The following is a 20,688-nucleotide window of genomic DNA, read 5'->3' as shown; positions in this document are numbered from 1 at the left end:
CTGGATGACCTCTGTTCCACCTGTGCACCATAAGGAATCACTGTTATGCTGTTGGACTACTCTCTGCTTGATGATCTCCCATGAGCCACCAGAGACCAGCAGGTCTCTGTCTCTGCAGGAACCCGGGCAGATGTGGTGAGGAAATGTTGGAAGACAGGTCGAGTTCGGTGGGTGGAAGATCTAGTCGCTGCTTTCTGCGGATGACGTAGTTCTTCTGGCGCCATCGAACAGGGACCTCCAACAAATGCTGGGACGGTTCGCGACCGAGTGTGAAGCGGCAGGGATGCGGATCAGCACCTCCAAGTCAGAGTCCTTGTTCCTCGCTCGGAAAAAGGTAGAGTGCCTTCTCCAGGTTGGGGAGGAAGTCCTGCCCCAGGTGGAGGAGTTCAAGTATCTCGGGATCTTATTCACGAGTGAGGGTGGGATGGAACGGGAGATTGACAGGGGGATTGGAGCGGCGTCAGCAGTGATGCGGGCGTTTAACCAATCCATCGTGGTGAAGAAGGAGCTGAGCCGGAAGGCAAAGCTCTTGATTTACCGGTCGATCTACGTCCCAGTCCTCACCTATGGCCATCAACGCTGGGTGATGACCGAAAGAACGAGATCGCGGATACAAGCGGCTGAAATGAGTTTCCTCCCCAGGGAGGCCGGGCTCAGCCTTAGAGACAGGGTGAGAAGCTCGGACATCTGGGAGGAGCTCGGAGTAGAACCGCTGCTCCTCCACATCGAGAGGAGTCAGTTGGGGTCAGCTCGGGCATCTGGCTAGGATGCCTTCCGGACGCCTCCCTTTAGAGGTGTTCCGGACATGTCTCACTGGGAGGCGGCCTCGTGGCCAGCCCAGGACTAAGTGGAGAGATTACATCTCTCACCTGGCTTCGGAGCGGCTGGGGGTTCCCCCGGAGGAGCTGATGGAAGTGGCTGGGGAGAGGGCTGTCTGGGCACCCTCCTGAAGCTGCTGCCCCCGCGATCCGGATCCGGATCCGGATAAGTGGCAGAAAACGAAATGAAAACACAAACTACCCTGGAGAGTTTCACACTCTCAAGATTCACCCAAACCACCATTTTCCTTGTAGATCCAAAATCCATCCGAAAACACACAGCTGAAAGTTGACAAATGTGAAGCAGCTTTATAACGGCATAAAAGACTGAAATATTTTTGGATCAAACTGAAAGAATTTTATTTATGGTCCTTTTAGTGTTTTCAGATGTCTAAAATGTGAGCGGAACCTGCGTGAGGGTTCAGGTCCCACCAAACCAGCGTGGTGGTGGTGGATTGTGGGTCTGAAGCACGGTTCAGGTGGCTGCTCGCTGATGTGGAATTGTTGGCTGATCATGTGATCAGCACCTGTAACCAGTGTCTGATAAGGAACAGTGAACTTGTCTGTGATCGGTCAGATAGCTCTTGTCAGGTTTTTGTACAGCGTCTTCATCTCTTTGTGTCTCCGTGGCCCTCAGAGCGCAGTAGTACACAGCCGAGTCTGCCAGCGTCACATCTGTAATGGTCAGTTCACTTTCTTGTTGCCCTGTGTTGCATCTGTATCTCTTATCAGGGATGTTTTCCCGGCCTGTGTTGCTTCTTGCTCCTTTCCAGAGAATAAACTGGGGTGCCTCATAGTCAGACTGGTGTTTGTACCAGTACAGAAGAACATTAGAATTTGAAGTCTCATAGTTACATCTGAGCGTTACATCTTCTCCTTCTCTGCTGCTGATTCCATTTTTCATCCCTGGAACGGGGGAAATTTTCTGCCCCCATGTTGTTTCTGGAAAACACAGAAGACATGATGTCCGTCTGACGGTATGTTGGAAGAGCCACCGATATACGGAGCAATCTGGACAAAACACCTACCAAAGCAAAGAGCAGCCAGAAGAATCCACAGCCAAGGTTCCATCTCTGCAAGAAGCTCCAAAGCAGCAGGAGAAACTGTCTGATGTTCAACATTCGGTGGTGGCCTTGTTCTCTTCTGGCAGCTCTTTCTGCTCTCAGCATGGTTAGACACAGAGGAGCACACCTCCTCCTGGGTCATGTGGCCCTCTAGTGTAAAAGAGTCTCTCATCAGGTCTCAAGATGAAGAAAACTTTGTCATCACATCTCCTGACAGGAAGAGACGCTGTGTGTCGCCCTCTAGCGGCCGCTGCTCGGTGTGGCCTGACTGTGGAGGTTTTAGTGCGCACTTCTGCTGCTTCCTGTCACTGTGGGCCTCAGAGCACAGTAGTACACTGCAGAGTCTGACAGCTGAAGCTCCTGGATCTTCAGAGGAGCTGATTTCATGGTGGAGTTCAGTGTGGAGGAAAATCTCTCCTTAAACTCATCTTCTGTTTTCCCCGTATCACCTTTGAACCTGCTCAGGATGAACTGGGGTCTGCTGGTCCCATCCTGTTTGTACCAGAACAAGTTCGGGTTTGTGTAGGTGGTCTGAAAAGTACAGTCCAGTGTAACAGTGTCTCCTTCAGCAGCAACAACATCTTCTGGTGGCTGCATCACTTTGTCTTCTCCTCTACACTCTGATGAAGAAGAACATGCAGGAATCACTCAAGATGATCCACTGAGTGGCTCAAAGAGTTTCCACATCTGACACACACAGTTCTGGCCTCTAATGTGAGGCAGTGGCAGCGTGTGGTTGTCTGGTACCTACCAAAGCAAAGAGCAGCCAGAAGAATCCACAGCCAAGGTTCCATCTCTGCAAGAAGCTCCAAAGCAGCAGGAGAAACTGTCTGATGTTCAACATTCGGTGGTGGCCTTGTTCTCTTCTGGCAGCTCTTTCTGCTCTCAGCATGGTTAGACACAGAGGAGCACACCTCCTCCTGGGTCATGTGGCCCTCTAGTGTGACGAAGGCTTCCAGGAGCTGGGTGCTGTGTTGTTGTAGACAGGTTGTGGGTTTCCTGTCACTCTGGGCCTCACAGCACAGTCGTACACAGCAGAATCTGGAACTGCAGCAGAGGACACCTGCAGATCCACTTGGTCTCTGGACTCGTTGGAGGAGAACTTTGGCCGTGATCTTAGAGTTGCTGCAGGTCAGCACACTGGCAGCAGCTTCTTGTAGCAGCTGGACTCTCCAAGTTTTGGGAGTTTTTCCATCTCAACAGGAGAGATTTTAGATGTCTGTGATGAGATGATTCATGTCAAAGAATGGTGAAAATGTGAGGACCGAGATTTCAGCCCTGTGGTGCCCCAGAAGAACTCACAACCTGAGGAAACAACACATGAATTCTTTTCTTATTGCCAGAAAAAGAGCTGAAGAAGTGAGGACAGGCTCATCTTCATCATGAAGTCTTCACGTTGGTGCCTCCGTGGAAGCTAATGGAGCTACAGGAAATGACTGGTTCTCTGGTGTCTCATTCATGCATCAATAGTTCTACCACCAACCTTGTTTTGTCTTAATATCATTGCTCTTTCTTCTCTGATTTTAGTTGTTCATCTTTGTCAATATTGGGGATTGTTTTCACTCCTCTTCTTCACAACAATTGGAGACAATATAATTTCTTTACTGCATTAACTTGGTTTTTATTATTTGTGTGAAAAAAGCCATTAAACATTTATAATGAAAGAGAATCAACATAGTTCCTCTTCCTGTCTTGGAGGCCTCTTCATCTGTGCTGCAGGCTTGATTTCTCTCATCAGTTCTCAAGATGAAGAAAACTTTGTCCTCAGATCTCCTGACAGGAAGAGACGCTGTGTGTCGCCCTCTAGCGGCCGCTGCTCAGTGTGGCCTTACTGTGGAGGTTTTAGTGCGCACTTCTGCTGCTTCCTGTCACTGTGGGCCTCAGAGCACAGTAGTACACTGCAGAGTCTGACAGCTGAAGCTCCTGGATCTTCAGAGGAACTGACGTCTTATTGATGAAAGCAGAAATTCTCTGTGGATCTGAAGCTTTCTGCTTGGCCCGAAGAAGCAATTTAGGAAATTTGTTGTTTTCCTGTTTGTACCAGAACAAATACGGGGATGTGTCGGTGGTCTGAAAAGTACAGTCCAGTGTAACAGTGTCTCCTTCAGCAGCAACAACATCTTCTGGTGGCTGCATCACTTTGTCTTCTCCTCTACACTCTGATGAAGAAGAACATGCAGGAATCACTCAAGATGATCCACTGAGTGGCTCAAAGAGTTTCCACATCTGACACACACAGTTCTGGCCTCTAATGTGAGGCAGTGGCAGCGTGTGGTTGTCTGGTACCTACCAAAGCAAAGAGCAGCCAGAAGAATCCACAGCCAAGGTTCCATCTCTGCAAGAAGCTCCAAAGCAGCAGGAGAAACTGTCTGATGTTCAGCATTCGGTGGTGGCCTTGCTCTCTTCTGGCAGCTCTTTCTGCTCTCAGCATGGTTAGACACAGAGGAGCACACCTCCTCCTGGGTCATGTGGCCCTCTAGTGTGACGAAGGCTTCCAGGAGCTGGGTGCTGTGTTGTTGTAGACAGGTTGTGGGTTTCCTGTCACTCTGGGCCTCACAGCACAGTCGTACACAGCAGAATCTGGAACTGCAGCAGAGGACACCTGCAGATCCACTCGGTCTCTGGACTCGTTGGAGGAGAACTTTGGCCGTGATCTTAGAGCCTCTGACCATGTGATAAGGTTACTTCCTGAGATATACAGGAGGAACTCTGGCGCTTCTCCTGGATATTGGTGATACCAGAAGAAATGATCAGGGCCAGATGCTTGATTGGAGTATTTGTAGGACAGAGTCAAGATTCAAGATTCAAGATTCAAGATGTACTTTTTTCATCCCCGTAGGGAAATTGAATTGTAGCAGCCTAACATGGATGAATATAACTGTAGTCTCGGTTTTGTATTTGCAAAGTATAAAAATAGAATAAATAAAATATAAATAAGATACAAATATAGCATTATGAGCATATATATAGCATATATTATTAGCATATATATAATATAATATATACATATTATAGGCATATATATAAGTATCGAATAAAATAGAATTAAAATGACAACATAAACCTTAAACAGTTATTGTTATTGGCTGGGTTAGGATGAGTTATACAGTCTGATGGTGGACGGCAGGAAGGACTTCCTGTAGCGTTCCTTAGAGCAGCGAGGCTGCAGGAGTCTGCTGCTGAAGCTGCTCCTCAGTTTGTCCCCTGTGTTATGGAGGGGGGGGGACTGTCCATGATTGTCCACAGTTTCAACACCATCCTGTCCCTCACCACCTCGTCCAAGTTATCAAGTCTACAGCCAACAACAGACCTGCCTTTTTAATGAGTTTGTGGAGTCTGTTAGCATCCTTAGCATAGCCTGCTCCCCAGCACACTACAGCACAGAAGATGGTGCTAGCCATGATAGGCTGGTAGAACATCTGGAGCATCCTGCTGCAGACACTGAAGGACCTGAGTCTCCTGAGGAAGTAGAGGCTGCTCATGGCCTTCTTGTAGACAGCATCGGTGTTTGTGGACCTCAGAGCGGCGTCTTCGAAACTGAGCACTTCTGTCTGGACTGCAGTCAAGTGTTCTCCACTGACACCTACAGGAAGAGTTTGATCCGTTACCATGGTGCCAAGAGGAACGAGCAGAGCGACAGTTGCTGCTGACTAATCATCCATACCTGTTAGAACGCTGAGCAACATCAGACAGAGAGCAGCGTAGAGCAGAGGCAGCATGGTGAACTAAAGGAACCTGTCTGCTCTGTGCTGGATCCAGCTCTGCTCAATGTTGCCCTTCTTCTCTCCTCTCCAGCTCAGTTACAAGTGAGCTCCTCCCTCAGTCTCTCCAGCTCCTCTCTCATCTGCCTTTTCCCTGTTGCTGCAGGTCAGCACACTGGCAGCAGCTTCTTGTAGCAGCTGGACTCTCCAAGTTTTGGGAGTTTTTCCATCTCAACAGGAGAGATTTTAGATGTCTGTGATGAGATGATTCATGTCAAAGAATGGTGAAAATGTGAGGACCGAGATTTCAGCCCTGTGGTGCCCCAGAAGAACTCACAACCTGAGGAAACAACACGTGAATTCTTTTCTTATTGCCAGAAAAAAAGCTGAAGAAGTGAGGACAGGCTCATCTTCATCATGAAGTCTTCACGTTGGTGCCTCCGTGGAAGCTAATGGAGCTACAGGAAATGACTGGTTCTCTGGTGTCTCATTCATGCATCAATAGTTCTACCACCAACCTTGTTTTGTCTTAACATCATTGCTTTTTCTTCTGATTTTAGTTGTTCATCTTTGTCAATATTGGGGATTGTTTTCACTCCTCTTCTTCACCACAATTGGAGACAATATAATTTCTTTACTGCATTAACTTGGTTTTTATTATTTGTGTGAAAAAAGCCATAAAACATTTATAATGAAAGAGAAACAACATAGTTCCTCTTCCTGTCTTGGAGGCCTCTTCATCTGTGCTGCAGGCTTGATTTCTCTCATCAGTTCTCAAGATGAAGAAAACTTTGTCATCACATCTCCTGACAGGAAGAGACGCTGTGTGTCGCCCTCTAGCGGCCGCTGCTCGGTGTGGCCTTACTGTGGAGGTTTTAGTGCGCACTTCTGCTGCTTCCTGTCACTGTGGGCCTCAGAGCACAGTAGTACACTGCAGAGTCTGACAGCTGAAGCTCCTGGATCTTCAGAGGAGCTGATTTCATGGTGGAGTTCACTGTGGAGGAAAATCTCTCCTTGAACTCATCTTCTGTTTTCCCCTTACCGAAGGTGACCCTGCTCAGGATGAACTGGGGTCTGCTGGTCCCATCCTGTTTGTACCAGAACAAATACAGGTTTGTGTCGGTGGTCTGAAAAGTACAGTCCAGTGTAACAGTGTCTCCTTCAGCAGCAACAACATCTTCTGGTGGCTGCATCACTTTGTCTTCTCCTCTACACTCTGATGAAGAAGAACATGCAGGAATCACTCAAGATGATCCACTGAGTGGCTCAAAGAGTTTCCACATCTGACGCACACAGTTCTGGCCTCTAATGTGAGGCAGTGGCAGCGTGTGGTTGTCTGGTACCTACCAAAGCAAAGAGCAGCCAGAAGAATCCACAGCCAAGGTTCCATCTCTGCAAGAAGCTCCAAAGCAGCAGGAGAAACTGTCTGATGTTCAACATTCGGTGGTGGCCTTGTTCTCTTCTGGCAGCTCTTTCTGCTCTCACCATGGTTAGACACAGAGGAGCACACCTCCTCCTGGGTCATGTGGCCCTCTAGTGTAAAAGAGTCTCTCATCAGGTCTCAAGATGAAGAAAACTTTGTCATCACGTCTCCTGACAGGAAGAGACGCTGTGTGTCGCCCTCTAGCGGCCGCTGCTCAGTGTGGCCTTACTGTGGAGGTTTTAGTGCGCACTTCTGCTGCTTCCTGTCACTGTGGGCCTCAGAGCACAGTAGTACACTGCAGAGTCTGACAGCTGAAGCTCCTGGATCTTCAGAGGAACTGATTTCATGGTGGAGTTCAGTGCGGAGGAAAATCTCTCCTTAAACTCATCTTCTGTTTTCCCCTTACCGAAGGTGAACCTGCTCAGGATGAACTGGGGTCTGCTGGTCCCATCCTGTTTGTACCAGAAGATGTTGACGTCTGTGACTGTGCTGGTGTAGTGACAGTCCAGTGTGACTGTCTGGTCTTCTGCTGCCATCTCCTCTGCTTTTGGTTGCAGCACAGTGTCTTTTTGGGTTCTGCACTCTGGAAAACAGACAGCATGAAGGTGCTCTCAGGGAATCGTACTCACGTCCCTCTGGTGGGACAGACAGAGTTGTGTTCATACCAGCCCACAGAGCTGCCATCCACAGTGAGACGAACAGAGGAGTCATGTTGAGGAACGGTGAGCTCCAGCCACAATGAAGAGCTCTGTGATGTCTCCGTGTAGTCTTCTTCAGACCTCAGACGGGTTTGAGAAGGAGGAGCCTGACCAGAGGAACTGAGCTCCATCACAAGCTTCTACTGACAGCTTCACATCCTCCAACTCACTCATTATTTCTCCTGTCTCTAGATGGAGACCTCTACTGTAAAAACAAGGACTACCTGAGAGTTACCAGCACAGGAGCATCAAAACGTCACAACGAAACTCAGATGAAATCCCTTTCCTGATCTGATTCAGAAGGTCTGTTTGCATCTCACAGCTCTGGTGCCTGTGAGGAAGCAGCTGGTGGCGCTCTTCAGAACAGAGGAGCTCAGCAGGAAGAAGCACAGCTGTAGAACCAGAGCATTGAGGACTACAAGTGGAGCAAGGGGGAGTAGATGGAAGAAACCTGTCCCACAGATCATCAACAGGAGGCCCCAACGGCAGCAACAGTGACCAGTGTGGTGTGTTTTGAAGACGCGTGGCTGCCCTCGGACTGCCTGCACCACAGTGTGTCCTTGCCAAGCTTCAGGACAGAGATGTTCTGAGGGTGAGAAGGCAGGAGGGCCTCGGCCAACATGTGAATGAAGGAAGCTTCATTTGTGGACACGGCAAGGAAGGACCTACCAGTAAATTGCAAAGAGGATGCAGGAGGGAATAGGTAACGTTGAAAGATGGGGAATTAAATGGGGCCTGTTGGATCGCAATACTTCTCATGTGTCACTGCTCATCTGCGTGTTCTTTGAATGAAGACCTCAAGAAGAAAAATGCCAATTTCAAAATGTATTTAGCAATAGAACCAATTCAAGATACAAATATTACAGAGCTCCGGGCCAGTTCCTAACCCTACAATAACAGAGTCAATTGCCAGGGCATGAAGTCTGACAACCTGACTATCCCTTGGCCCAGTCTTTTATAGAAACACTGTCAAGTTATTTTTGGCGGTAAAGGTTTTCCTTTCCTCTTTTATTTGCCCTTATTTTCCCACTTGAAGGGAATTGCAAGACTGAAGGTTTAGTAGGGTTTCACGCAGAGCCAACAGTCTGGGTTTCCGTTTTCTTTTTCCCTTTATTATAACATTTTCATCAGGGTGACTTTTAGTTTACAGACAGCCCAAGACCACAGCAGGTAGCCCAGTGGCCAATAGGTAAAAAACCTTGAAATAGAAAAGAAAAATATAAACATATGAAATTGCTTAAAGAAATGAACATATTTAAGAAATTTAGACATATTACACATAAAACCCAATAGTTACAAATATAAATGTGCAAAGTCGCAATAATGTAACCAACATCCTAATTGTAGACAGTGCCGTTTGTGAAAGTGAACGTTCTTAACACAACAATCAGCGCAGTCACAATACAGTATCACGTCTTCCTTCCGACACACTGAAATTTAAGGCTTAAAACAAATTAAAATGGTGCTTACCAACTGTCCCTCCCGATCTTGCGAGCAAACACCTCGAGAATTGTCTCACTGCTTTTCTAACTTGGGAATTAGGACAATTGGAAACACCTTGCAAGTGAGGAAGGCACGCCTCTGCGTGGTGACGTCACGAACCTTTCCCTATCATACCTGCAATTACACTTACCCACCACCAGGAACCACTAAAGTGCCAAGCAGGTAACCAGGGGTTTGGCTTTACACCTCCCACTCGATCACACAAACTACTGTTGTGATGATCGCCATGTACAAAAGACAAACTAATTTTTTTCTGTTACAGAGATCTTACCCTTACCTTCCTCAACAGGCAATAGAACCACCAACCGCCTCACATCTCTATGGAGAACTGTGGAATGCAACTTGTCATTTTTAGCTGTCTTACAGTTAACAGAATCATTTACATGCTTAAACATTGGAATGCAATCACTTTGGACCACTTTTACGTCAACATCTCTGACAATGCCTCTTGCATCAGGGTTGGCCTTGACCACTTTGCCCAGTTTGTACTGTCCCCGGAGAGAATTCTGGTCACACACCCAAACAATGTCCCCTTCTGAGACATTTCGATGCAAGGTGTGCCACTTGTTTCGAATGAACAGGTTTGGGCCGACCAGTTGACTCCAGCTTTTCCAGAAGTTGTTTACCTCACATTGGATCACCTGGAGTCTTTTGTAAGAGTAACTCTTAAAGTCGAAGCTGTTAAAGTCTCCGCTGTTAGAAGCGCGGCCAAGCAGGAGAGAATTTGGTGAGACGTACCGGATACAGTCTTCCTTGCTCTGCACTCTGGCTTCAATTGGTCTTTCATTAGCCAAGTTTGCAGCTGTGAAAAGGACCGTCTGGAACTCACTGTAGCTCAACATGGTGTTCTTGTCAAGGGCTTGGAGAGCTCTTTTAGCAACACGTACAGCAGCCTCCGCAGCGCCGTTCCGGTGTGGCGAGTCAGCTGGATGGATCTGCCACCTCCACTCAGTGCCTCTACTCACTGCATACTCCGCCAAAGCTGCTTTATTTTGGGATTCCAGAAACTGGTATAGGTCTTGTAGTACCGGCTTTGCTCCGATGAAATTAGTACCAGGATCTGACCAAAGCTTACTGGGATGCCCTCTTATGGCTGTGAATCGTTGATATGCCATCAAGAAGCTTTCACTTGACACAGAATTCACTAGGTCTAGATGGATTGCTCTACAAGCCATGCAGGAAAACACAACACCCCAGGTTTTCAGTGTCACCCTTCTCTTGACATCATCCTTCACAAGGTAAGGACCAAAGAGATCCACAGTGGTAAATTGGAATGGTGCTGCAGGCCGAGTCCTTTCAGGGGGTAGGTCAGCCATCACCTGCTGGCACCGTCTTGCCCGTATCTTCCTACACAACACACAGCCGTCAACGACCCTTTGAGCAACCCTTCTGCCTTTGATGACCCACGCTTTGCACCTCATCTTAAGCAATGTCCCTGCCACTCCATCATGACTCCAACCGTGAGCTTCACGAGCCAGCAGCGTGGACACCCAGGCATCATAAGGTAATAGAGGAACTCCTCTGTTATCATTTCTAAAGCTCTGAACACGCCCACTAGCGACTAGCAGTCCAGTGCTTGGATCTTTATAGACCACCAGACGATTTCGAGTAGAGTCCTGAAATTTTACACCTTGCTGCGTGGCAAGAAAGATGTCCCTCAGGGCGTCCTCTCTCTCTTTAACAGAAATGGGTCCCTTTGAAGAAACTGCCTCCCACTTAGACACACTGGAGTATTTGTTTTCAACATCTTTTAAAAAGCTCAAGAAGTTCTTAGCAGCCCTCCAGACTAGCGCTACCGTCTTGATGAATTTTGCGAGAGTGCTGAATCGCTTGGCATCAACAAGGTGTTTGATTTCAGACCCTGCCGATGGTCTTCTTGATTCCGCTTTAGACGTCACCATCTTTTGCTTTGGGTCATTTGCCATGGACCTGGTTATGGCAGCTACAAAAGCTTTTCTTTGCAGTTTGCTTATGTTTTCTCTGGCATTGGTTGCTATGTCTTTGGCAGACTTGACTGGCCAAGTGTCTATTGGATCTTTCAGGAAATCGGGCCCTCTCTGCCAAATGGAATGCTCCGTCAGACTCTCAGGGCTCGCACCCCTTGTGATCATGTCAGCGACATTTTGTGGGCCGGGGACCCACCACCAGTCCTCAGCTCTGGAGTTGGTTTGGATCTCACCAATCCGATTGGAAAAGAATGTTTGAAACCCATAACATTCTCGCTGAATGGCTCCAAGGACGGTTTGACTATCCACGAAGTGGAACCATCTGTCAACTTGAATTGGACTGTGGGACTGAAAATACTTTAGCCGTGAAGCGATGACAGCGCCGCACACCTCTGCCTTCACAGCTTCGCCCTTTTGGTCAAGGGGTGACAGTTTAGCTTTGGCCGCCACAAGTCTGATGATTGGGCTCTCATCCGTCTCCCATCTTAGGTACATCACTGCCCCATAGGAGTGCTCACTTCCATCAGAGAACGTGAGCGCCCATGGCTTTCCGATGAAGTTTGATGGTGTTAGAGCTCTGTCAAATTTCACATCTCTGAGCCTGACATATTCCTCGAAGAGCTTGATAGCATCCTCTCTTAGCTCCGCTGAGAGGGCCTTGTCCCACGTATCCTTTGCAGGATGCTGCTCACTTCTAGCCTCCTGAAACGCCCGCCGCACGAGAATGGCACCCTTTTGCTTGACTGGTGCCACTAAGCCAACTGGGTCATAAAGGCCGGAAACTTGACTGAGGAGCTCCCTGCGTGTTAGGGGACTTGGTGTACAAAACCTGACCTGCTGAGGCTCCAAGTCTTTCCCAAGACGCATTTTTTTCCTTCTTTTTGAGAAGTTGATAGCCACCATAACATGAAGTTTGTCTTCCTTGACAATATATCCGAGGCCAAGTGCTTTGTTGTCATCATCACTCATTTGGTTGGGCAACACAAAGGCATCTTTTTGCACGGTCTCTTGTCTGTCGATGTGGTCTCCCCTCCCACTTTGGCCAGAAAAAACCCATGGCTTAAGGGCAAACCCTCCTGCTTTAAGAATGTCCTCCACCCCTTTTGTAGTAGCCTGCAATTGCTTCAGATCATCATGTGATGTGAGTATATCATCCACATACGCATTGCGATGAAGAACTTCACGCTCAGCTGTCAGGTGACTAAACTGGGGAAGACTGGCAGTCTCCCGCATAGCCAGTTGCGCAATGCATCCTGCTGGCTTGTCACCAATGTTGACCCTGGTAACTGCGTATTCTTGAATTTCCTCCTCAGCACTGTTTCGCCAGAGGAACCTATGCAGATGTACTTCACGGTCCTCGAGCCAAACAGAGTTGTACATTTTTCTCACATCTCCAATGGCTGCATAAACTCCGGACCGGAATCTAAGGAGAACAGCTCTGATTTGGTTAAGCACGTCGGGACCCTTCAGCAATAAGTCATTCAGGCTGACACCTTTAAATCTTTGACTACTGTTCCACACAAGTCTCACAGGGGTAGTGACAGAATGTGGATTAGGGGCTATGAGGTGGCTTATGTACCAAATTGGGCCTGTCCACTCTGCAATTGTGCTATCGGACAGCTTCGCAGCAGCACCTCTGCTTAACATCTCATGCACCTGAGCAGCATAGGCAACTTTCCAATTGGGTTCTTTGGCCAACTTCCTCTCCATCCTCAGAAACGTAGCTTGAACAGCATTCCTGTTGTTTGGCAGGGACTGAAGATCGTCCACCCACGGATACTTGGCATGCCAGTGAGGTTCTGTACTATGGTCATCACTCATTACATGTGTGAGGCCTGCTCGCACCACCTCAAGCTCCCTCTCTTCTGCAAGAGTCATTTCTTTTCCGCCGGGCTGGCAGTTGCCACAACGGCAGCCTCCACATTTGGGCTCACATGCTGTTCCGATGCTGTCCCACCTCCACCACTTTAAAAACTCTTGATGGGCTGAGTTGGTCTTGCCTATGTAATGAGAGTTAAGTGGTGGCTTGGGTGGGGTGCCAGCCATCTCCACGTACCTGACAGCGGCCGTTCTCATTGAGCGAGCAAAGTGAGTTCTAGATGCATGAGCTGACAAGACAAGCTTCTCAAACAGATGAGGATGGGCTCCACCGAGTTTTCCCTAGTGGTCCATCCCACAGCACCAGGTCGCCCACAGCTTGAACTCTTTGGGGGGCCAGTCGTCCTTCTCTGTGGCTAATTAATAAATCCACCTCCTTAGGCCTTTCAAGTTCAGCTTGCGCAATTCTGGGGAAGAATCTTTGAAGCTGCCCTGCAGTGACACTTTGATGAACTTCGGCTATCCTGTCCAATCCATAGCAAACCATCTGGTGGGACTTGAGTGTGCCTTGAGACGTCTTGACTCGGATTCTCAGTAGATATCGCTTAGTCTCCACACATACCTCCATGCCACCAACACCATGAACAACCAGGGTGATCTCCTCACTTCTGAGATTTAATCTGCTGGCAGCTGAGTGAGTGATGTAGTTTGTGTCAGATGCCAGGTCTATTAGTGTCCCAAGTCTCTGACCTGCATTTGCAGTGACCTCTAGTAACACCATAATAACTGGCAGTTCCTGCAGCCCACTTTCGGCAAGGAGGCTAGAATGATTACTCACAGCATTGAAGGTTTTTGAGGCACTATTGGAAAACACATCCCGACACTGTTTGGCAAGCTCTGGTAACAATCTACTAAAGAACTTTTCTTGGTCCTCGGTGAATGCCTTCGCTGCCGGCCCCTCCTTACTATGTCTGTCTCTTCTTGGGTCATTCTTCTTCTCTTTTGCATAAGGGCACAAGATATAATGATGTTCTGCTCGTCCATCAATACAGCGCTGGCCTTTGCACAAGAAGCCGGGTTTGCAGCACAACTCGTCTCCATGAATTTCGAGACACTTTGGACATGCACGGATTCTCCTTACAGCGGCCTGCTTATCCTCCAACTTAGATGAACGGAACTGCCTGCAGAAATAAAGCTTCCTCTTGTGCTTAACATCACCACAGACCACACACCCAGCTTGGTCACCATCTGACTTTGTCACTTTGGTTCGTGCATGCCGTAGCTCAGCTCTGGCCTCTTTTCTGACCGGCTCCTCCTCCAAAAGCAGCTCTAATTGCTCATAAATGGGTTCCTGCCCCTTCAGGAATGCAAGTAAGCAATCAAATCTTTTCTCCGGCTGCACCGCGTTCCTAGTGTCTGTAGCATAAATCAGCCATTCTTTTTTAAGTGAATCAGGTAGCTTACTCTCGATCGATTTAGTCACCAAGGGGTTTTTAATCGCACCAGTGTCTCCCAATTCACATAAGTCTTGTAAAGCCTTCTCCACGGTTCGAATCAACTCCACTATCTTACGTGGTTGGTTCCTCCTGACTGATGGTGTCCGCTGGAGTTCTTCAACTATCTCTAGTGCAATAGAGGTTTTGTTTCCATAACGACTCTCCAGAACCCTGAAGATTTCATCAGCTGTACTGTACATGGACAAGCGCAAGTCTTTGATAATTTTCTCGTCAATACAATCCAACAACTGGGCCTTTTTGACTTCTCTTGAACCCGTTGGCTCACCTTGACTTTGAAGCGCTTCCCAGTCTTTTCTCCATCTGAAAAACTCCCGTTGGCAGCCATTGAATCTTGGCAGCGCTGTTGGCTTTAGCCTAATTGCTGGAGTAGAGTAATTTACAGTCGCTGCTGCCTGTGGCATCGGATCCTTCTTTACAGTCACCTTTATGAAGTCCGCCTTTCGTGTAATGAGCGCAGGAATGGAAAACTCAAGCTCCCTTAGTTGATCCTGGATCTCTCTCCGATTGTGTCCTGGAATCCACGACGTCCACTTGTTGTATTCCTCCTTTGCTCTCTTAAACAGCTCCTGTAGTTGACTGATGACATGGTCGTACACCCCTGGGCCATCTTCAGGTCTCATGGTTTGAGCATGGTCATATACGGTCTCTGTCGTCCTGACAGCAATGGACAAGTCAGCTTGTGCAAAGTTGGACCATAGGCTCTGCTGAATGAGGTTTCTACCTTCGGCCAATCTCCTTTTACAATCTGATGTTGTTTTCTCAAGATCAGTCCTTACTTGCTCATCTAGTACAGCTTCCTCACCAGTCTTCTTCTGCTTCCTGATCCGCAATTATCCCAGCTTGTAGGTCATCATTGGCTTCCATGAGTTTTTCCGCTTCACTTTTGAGTTTACTTAAAATGTCCTTAAGTTCCTCCTCATTCATGTCCTCATGATTTCGGGATATTGTGTTGCAAACTTTTGTAAAGAGCCTTTTTGCAGTTACTCTGTCTTTTCTTAGCTCTTCCACTGTTTTTCCAGTAGCTGCGACTGCCATTTTCAGGTAGTTCTCCAGACAGTGGTTTTTTACTGTCAAGTTATTTTGGGGGGTAAAGGTTTTCCTTTCCTCTTTTATTTGCCCTTATTTTCCCACTTGAAGGGAATTGCAAGATTGAAGGTTTAGTAGGGTTTCACTCAGAGCCAACAGTCTGGGTTTCCGTTTTCTTTTTCCCTTTATTATAACATTTTCATCAGGGTGACTTTTAGTTTACAGACAGCCCAAGACCACAGCAGGTAGCCCAGTGGCCAATAGGTAAAAAACCTTGAAATAGAAAAGAAAAATATAAACATATGAAATTGCTTAATAAAGAAATGAACATATTTAAGAAATTTAGACATATTACACATAAAACCCAATAGTTACAAATATAAATGTGCAAAGTTGCAATAATGTAACCAACATCCTAATTGTAGACAGTGCCGTTTGTGAAAGTGAACGTTCTTAACACAACAATCAGCGCAGTCACAATACAGTATCACGTCTTCCTTCCGACACACTGAAATTTAAGGCTTAAAACAAATTAAAATGGTGCTTGCCAACTGTCCCTCCCGATCTTGCGAGCAAACACCTCGAGAATTGTCTCACTGCTTTTCTAACTTGGGAATTAGGACAATTGGAAACACCTTGCAAGTGAGGAAGGCACGCCTCTGCGTGGTGACGTCACGAACCTTTCCCTATCATACCTGCAATTACACTTACCCACCACCAGGAACCACTAAAGTGCCAAGCAGGTAACCAGGGGTTTGGCTTTACAAACACAGATGCAAATTATCGATGCTCATACAGTCCAATCCAGTTCTTCTGCTTGGATGACCTCGTCCTCTTCTTCCAGTCCCATTGGATGTTGGTACAGTCCTTGTTCTCCGTTGTCTACCCAGATGGCCAGGTCAAAGTTCACATTCTTCCTGCAGACAAGCTTATCAACACCACCATGCTGTCCCGTTTTACGATGTATGTTTAACCCCTTCAGCCTGACTGGTTCCTGCGATTACAAGTGTCTAAACAACAATCCTGTCAAGGGAGGGTCACTGATCTTTATTTACACTTGCTAATGATTCTACCATGCCTAACTTCTAAACTACTTCTAAGAGAACAGGAACATATGGTAGAACACATAATAACAAGGTAAACACAACTCTTCAGGCTTTAGGTTTTCATCTGAAAAGACAAAGGTGATGTTTTTTACAGAAAGAGGGCAGTAGAGAGCAATCTGAGGCTGTATGGGAGTGTGTTAGAGAGCGTGGAGAACTTCCACTTCCTTGGTGTTGACTTTGGTCAGAGGCTGAACTGGACGGAACAGATCAATCAGGTAGGGAAGAAATGTGAAGTTGAATATAATGAGATGTCTTGTGGGACAGCAATGAGGAGCTGATTTCATATCAAGGATTTCTGTTTATGTGGCTTTGATCACATCTTGAATAGACGATGGGTTTATGGATCAGCAGCAAAGTTAGCATGAACTGTGCTGCATATGATCCAGGCACAAGCACTTCCACTGTGTCTGGGGGCGTCAAAACCTCACCTGTCTGCCCACTCCAGGTAGAGGCGGGGGGGGGGGGGGGGGGGGGGTGCCACTGTGGCTGAGGAGGAAACAGTTGGCCGCTAATTACTGGATAATTTCTGCTCTCACCATGGTTAGACACAGAGGAGCACACCTCCTCCTGGGTCATGTGGCCCTCTAGTGTAAAAGAGTCTCTCATCAGTTCTCAAGATGAAGAAAACTTTGTCCTCAGATCTCCTGACAGGAAGAGACGCTGTGTGTCGCCCTCTAGCGGCCGCTGCTCAGTGTGGCCTTACTGTGGAGGTTTTAGTGCGCACTTCTGCTGCTTCCTGTCACTGTGGGCCTCAGAGCACAGTAGTACACTGCAGAGTCTGACAGCTGAAGCTCCTGGATCTTCAGAGGAGCTGATTTCATGGTGGAGTTCAGTGTGGAGGAAAATCTCTCCTTAAACTCATCTTCTGTTTTCCCCTTATCAGCTTTGACCCTGCTCAGGATGAACTGGGGTCTGCTGGTCCCATCCTGTTTGTACCAGAACAAGTTCGGGGATGTGTCGGAGGTCTGAAAAGTACAGTCCAGTGTAACAGTGTCTCCTTCAGCAGCAACAACATCTTCTGGTGGCTGCATCACTTTGTCTTCTCCTCTACACTCTGATGAAGAAGAACATGCAGGAATCACTCAAGATGATCCACTGAGTGGCTCAAAGAGTTTCCACATCTGACACACACAGTTCTGGCCTCTAATGTGAGGCAGTGGCAGCGTGTGGTTGTCTGGTACCTACCAAAGCAAAGAGCAGCCAGAAGAATCCACAGCCAAGGTTCCATCTCTGCAAGAAGCTCCAAAGCAGCAGGAGAAACTGTCTGATGTTCAACATTCGGTGGTGGCCTTGTTCTCTTCTGGCAGCTCTTTCTGCTCTCACCATGGTTAGACACAGAGGAGCACACCTCCTCCTGGGTCATGTGGCCCTCTAGTGTGACGAAGGCTTCCAGGAGCTGGGTGCTGTGTTGTTGTAGACAGGTTGTGGGTTTCCTGTCACTCTGGGCCTCACAGCACAGTCGTACACAGCAGAATCTGGAACTGCAGCAGAGGACACCTGCAGATCCACTCGGTCTCTGGACTCTTTGGAGGAGAACTTTGGCCGTGATCTTAGAGTTGCTGCAGGTCAGCACACTGGCAGCAGCTTGTTGTAGCAGCTGGACTCTCCAAGTTTTGGGAGTTTTTCCATCTCAACAGGAGAGATTTTAGATGTCTGTGATGAGATGATTCATGTCAAAGAATGGTGAAAATGTGAGGAGCGAGATTTCAGCCCTGTGGTGCCCCAGAAGAACTCACAACCTGAGGAAACAACACATGAATTCTTTTCTTATTGCCAGAAAAAAAGCTGAAGAAGTGAGGACAGGCTCATCTTCATCATGAAGTCTTCACGTTGGTGCCTCCGTGGAAGCTAATGGAGCTACAGGAAATGACTGGTTCTCTGGTGTCTCATTCATGCATCAATAGTTCTACCACCAACCTTGTTTTGTCTTAATATCATTGCTCTTTCTTCTCTGATTTTAGTTGTTCATCTTTGTCAATATTGGGGATTGTTTTCACTCCTCTTCTTCACCACAATTGGAGACAATATAATTTCTTTACTGCATTAACTTGGTTTTTATTATTTGTGTGAAAAAAGCCATTAAACATTTATAATGAAAGAGAATCAACATAGTTCCTCTTCCTGTCTTGGAGGCCTCTTCATCTGTGCTGCAGGCTTGATTTCTCTCATCAGTTCTCAAGATGAAGAAAACTTTGTCATCACGTCTCCTGACAGGAAGAGACGCTGTGTGTCGCCCTCTAGCGGCCGCTGCTCAGTGTGGCCTTACTGTGGAGGTTTTAGTGCGCACTTCTGCTGCTTCCTGTCACTGTGGGCCTCAGAGCACAGTAGTACACTGCAGAGTCTGACAGCTGAAGCTCCTGGATCTTCAGAGGAACTGACGTCTTATTGATGAAAGCAGAAATTCTCTGTGGATCTGAAGGTTTCTGCTTGGCCCGAAGAAGCAATTTAGGAAATTTGTTGTTTTCCTGTTTGTACCAGAACAAGTTCGGGGATGGGTCGGTGGTCTGAAAAGTACAGTCCAGTGTAACAGTGTCTCCTTCAGCAGCAACAACATCTTCTGGTGGCTGCATCACTTTGTCTTCTCCTCGACACTCTGATGAAGAAGAACATGCAGGAATCACTCAAGATGATCCACTGAGTGGCTCAAAGAGTTTCCACATCTGACACACACAGTTCTGGCCTCTAATGTGAGGCAGTGGCAGCGTGTGGTTGTCTGGTACCTACCAAAGCAAAGAGCAGCCAGAAGAATCCACAGCCAAGGTTCCATCTCTGCAAGAAGCTCCAAAGCAGCAGGAGAAACTGTCTGATGTTCAACATTCGGTGGTGGCCTTGTTCTCTTCTGGCAGCTCTTTCTGCTCTCACCATGGTTAGACACAGAGGAGCACACCTCCTCCTGGGTCATGTGGCCCTCTAGTGTGACGAAGGCTTCCAGGAGCTGGGTGCTGTGTTGTTGTAGACAGGTTGTGGGTTTCCTGTCACTCTGGGCCTCACAGCACAGTCGTACACAGCAGAATCTGGAACTGCAGCAGAGGACACCTGCAGATCCACTCGGTCTCTGGACTCTTTGGTGGAGAACTTTGGCCGTGATCTTAGAGCCTCTGACCATGTGATAAGGTTACTTCCTGAGATATACAGGAGGAACTCTGGTGCTTCTCCTGGATATTGGTGATACCAGAAGAAATGATCAGGGCCAGATGCTTGATTGGAGTATTTGTAGGACAGAGTCAAGATTCAAGATTCAAGATTCAAGATGTACTTTTTTCATCCCCGTAGGGAAATTGAATTGTAGCAGCCTAACATGGATGAATATAACTGTAGTCTCGGTTTTGTATTTACAAAGTATAGAAATAGAATAAATAAAATACAAATAAGATTAGAATATTATAGCATTATGAGCATATATACAGCATATATTATTAGCATATATATAATATAATATATACATATTATAGGCATATATATAAGTATCAAATAAAATAGAATTAAAATGACAACATAAACCTTAAACAGTTGTTGTTATTGGCTGGGTTAGGATGAGTTATACAGTCTGATGGTGGACGGCAGGAAGGACTTCCTGTAGCGTTCCTTAGAGCAGCGAGGCTGCAGGAGTCTGCTGCTGAAGCTGCTCCTCAGTTTGTCCACTGTGTTATGGAGGGGGGGGGGACTGTCCATGATTGTCCACAGTTTCAACACCATCCTGTCCCTCACCACCTCGTCCACGTTATCAAGTCTACAGCCAACAACAGACCTGCCTTTTTAATGAGTTTGTTGAGTCTGTTAGCATCCTTAGCTTAGCCTGCTCCCCAGCACACTACAGCACAGAAGATGGTGCTAGCCATGACAGACTGGTAGAACATCTGGAGCATCCTGCTGCAGACACTGAAGGACCTGAGTCTCCTGAGGAACTAGAGGCTGCTCATGGCCTTCTTGTAGACAGCATCGGTGTTTGTGGACCTCAGAGCGGCGTCTTCGAAACTGACCACTTCTGTCTGGACTGCAGTCAGTTGTTCTCCACTGACACCTACAGGAAGAGTTTGATCCGTTACCATGGTGCCAAGAGGAACGAGC

The 20,688-nt window shown here is 47.4% G+C and overlaps 1 long non-coding RNA gene and 1 gene segment (V, D, J or C); both read right to left on the bottom strand.

Annotated features, from left to right (window-relative positions):
* LOC101068051 (T cell receptor alpha variable 20-like) overlaps positions 1–20,688 on the bottom strand; it is a 165,570-nt gene that overhangs the window by 94,873 nt on the left and 50,009 nt on the right.
* Positions 8,795–9,605, bottom strand: LOC115247891 (uncharacterized). Its single transcript, XR_003886954.1, has 2 exons — positions 9,175–9,605; positions 8,795–8,902 (listed from the first exon to the last, which is right to left on the bottom strand). It is a non-coding gene; the product is annotated as an uncharacterized lncRNA (long non-coding RNA).

This window comes from Takifugu rubripes, chromosome 22, assembly GCF_901000725.2.
Source record: "Takifugu rubripes chromosome 22, fTakRub1.2, whole genome shotgun sequence".
In the NCBI taxonomy this organism is placed as follows: domain Eukaryota; kingdom Metazoa; phylum Chordata; class Actinopteri; order Tetraodontiformes; family Tetraodontidae; genus Takifugu; species Takifugu rubripes.
This window is presented reverse-complemented; position numbering and strand designations above follow the sequence as displayed.